Source organism: Pseudophryne corroboree, chromosome 5, assembly GCF_028390025.1.
Source record: "Pseudophryne corroboree isolate aPseCor3 chromosome 5, aPseCor3.hap2, whole genome shotgun sequence".
In the NCBI taxonomy this organism is placed as follows: domain Eukaryota; kingdom Metazoa; phylum Chordata; class Amphibia; order Anura; family Myobatrachidae; genus Pseudophryne; species Pseudophryne corroboree.
Window position 1 is genome coordinate 40,475,828 of NC_086448.1, and position 3,168 is coordinate 40,478,995.

The following is a 3,168-nucleotide window of genomic DNA, read 5'->3' on the forward strand; positions in this document are numbered from 1 at the left end:
AAGGAATGTTCTGGTCCTGTCTCACAGAATGTGATAAGAAAGGCTGTAGACACTTTATTGTTCTACACCCGTTTCAGCCCGACCAGTACAGATAATCTGTATTGATAAGATCAAAAAATGGTCAATTGTCAAATGTATAAATATTGGACAGGTCCGGCAATAGGTGGTGAGACATTACCCACTTCCCACCGGTCACCAACCAAATGCACAGATGTATGTTATTTATAGAGAGCTCAGAGGGTCTTGAGCGATTATGTAACCAGAATATGCAATAGAAGGGTAAGGATATTATAAGAAGGATAGAGACAAGTGGTGATACTGCTGTTGGCGTCAGATAACGCACATCATAAAGATGAAGAGTCTACTACACTGGGTATTCCCTGTGAGTCTCCCCCTCAGGTACTGACCCAGCCCAACAATGTATAGCTTCCAAGATCGGACGAGATCGGGCACTGGCAGTGTGGTATGGTAGTAGACAGATGGGTGGGTTAGATGCCAATGAGAGTGCACCTATATAAGAAGATGTGACAATTAGTCATAAAAGATGTGGATCTGCTTTCTACGTTAGGCTGGATGCAACAGGTCCCACACTAGTGGTATGGTGCACCCTGGATCGTAGATGAGAGTCCACGGAAAAAAGAACAGAATAAGAGTAGAAGGCGTCAATAATTAAGTGCAATGTGTCCTGGTAGTAAACATTAGCTGACATCAAGCATATGCACAAAAATAATTCATGTTGGATATAAACATTAGTATTGCCGTAAATGAATTCTGCCCCAACAAAAGGAAAAACCAAAACTATAAGTATCTATATATATATATATATATATATATATATATATATATATGCTGGTGTGGAGGCTGAGATATCAGATAGATGAATTAGCTCAATGTAACTCAGAAAATAGAGGATTATACCATATTCCTTGATTATGAAGAAATAATAATAATGGCCTAGAATACTGGTTGGAATATCCCCTGGTGATTATATGCATACACAGGTGCTGCAATTGACACAGAAAGAAGAAGATAAGCACATATGTAACAATAAAGTAGACACTGTCTTATTGCTTTTGTCAGTGAGAAAGAATACACAGGTAGAGTTAGGTCACCTGTGCAATTACTACAAAGACAATTACTGCTCAGAATTACCAACACAGGCCCCCCTCACATCATGTATGCTGCATCCCATTCATGTCACTCCAGTTCAGTTTCCAATGATATAAGCCAGAGGTTCTCAAACTCGGTCCTCGGGAGCCCACACAGTGCATGTTTTGCAGGTCTTCTCACAGAATCGCAAGTGAAATAATTAACTCCACCTGTGGACCTTTTAAAATGTGTCAGTGAGTAATTAATACACCTGTGCATCTGCTGGGTTACCTGCAAAACATGCACTGTGTGGGCTCCCGAGGACCGAGTTTGAGAACCTCTGATATAAGCCGCCAACACCAGCGGCCCGTTCACTGGTACTTTCAGCTCCTGTATTAAGTGGCATAGACCCAAGTATGCAATATATAATTCATTTTACGCCCGCTACTTTTCCCTGTGCACTATGGGCAATACTGCCCTTTTCCAAAATGGCTCCATCACATCTAGCTTCATATGTCATGTGGTCTTGTCCACATACACAGGCCTCTTGTATCTCATACACCTCAGCTGCTCATAGCAGCGGCCCAATCACGGGGGATATAGCCGCTGGCGCATGCGGCAAGGATTTATCAGCACCAGTGACACTTACGTTTTTCCCGCCCCCTTCAGCGACGCGCCGGCGCTGATTGGCCAGCGCCGCCCTGCTAGGCATTTTTATACAGCCCAGTTTCTCTACCCGCACCTCCAGGAAGTGAACAAGCCCTGCAGGGTGAAACGCGTTTTCCTAGCCAGCGGGTCCACCTGCACCAACCACACTACTCGAGGGTACTTTTGCTGCTGATCCCACACAGGTTATATACACAGGCAGTGCCTGTGTTGGTAATTCTGAGCAGTAATTGTCTTTGTAGTAATTGCACAGGTGACCTAACTCTACCTGTGTATTCTTTCTCACTGACAAAAGCAATAAGACAGTGTCTACTTTATTGTTACATATGTGCTTATCTTCTTCTTTCTGTGTCAATTGCAGCACCTGTGTATGCATATAATCACCAGGGGATATTCCAACCAGTATTCTAGGCCATTATTATTATTTCTTCATAATCAAGGAATATGGTATAATCCTCTATTTTCTGAGTTACATTGAGCTAATTCATCTATCTGATATCTCAGCCTCCACACCAGCATATATATATATATATATATATATATATATATATATATAGATACTTATATTTTTGGTTTTTCCTTTTGTTGGGGCAGAATTCATTTACGGCAATACTAATTTTATATCCAACATGAATTATTTTTGTGCATATGCTTGATGTCAGCTAATGTTTACTACCAGGACACATTGCACTTAATTATTGACGCCTTCTACTCTTATTCTGTTCTTTTTTCCGTGGACTCTCATCTACGATCCAGGGTGCACAATACCACTAGTGTGGGACCTGTTGCATCCAGCCTAACGTAGAAAGCAGATCCACATCTTTTATGACTAATTGTCACATCTTCTTATATAGGTGCACTCTCATTGGCATCTAACCCACCCATCTGTCTACTACCATACCACACTGCCAGTGCCCCATCTCGTCCGATCTTGGAAGCTATACATTGTTGGGCTGGGTCAGTACCTGAGGGGGAGACTCACAGGGAATACCCAGTGTAGTAGACTCTTCATCTTTATGATGTGCGTTATCTGACGCCAACAGCAGTATCACCACTTGTCTCTATCCTTCTTATAATATCCTTACCCTTCTATTGCATATTCTGGTTACATAATCGCTCAAGACCCTCTGAGCTCTCCATAAATAACATACGTCTGTGCATTTGGTTGGTGACCGGTGGGAAGTGGGTAATGTCTCACCACCTATTGCCGGACCTGTCCAATATTTATACATTTTACAATTGACCATTTTTTGGTCTAATCAATACAGATTATCTGTACTGGTTGGGCTGAAACGGGTGTAGAACAATAAAATGTCTACAGCCTTTCTTATCACATTCTGTGAGACAGGACCAGAACATTCCTTTATTTTTCAATTTAATATTCATTTTAAATCACATTCATTTTTTGGATCC

The 3,168-nt window shown here is 41.6% G+C and overlaps 2 pseudogenes; one reads left to right on the top strand and one right to left on the bottom strand.

The window, feature by feature from the left end:
• Positions 1-358: 358 nt before the first annotated feature.
• LOC134930220 (5S ribosomal RNA) lies at positions 359-477 on the bottom strand (annotated as a pseudogene).
• A 2,165-nt stretch (positions 478-2,642) lies between these two features.
• LOC134930559 (5S ribosomal RNA) lies at positions 2,643-2,761 on the top strand (annotated as a pseudogene).
• Positions 2,762-3,168: the final 407 nt, after the last annotated feature.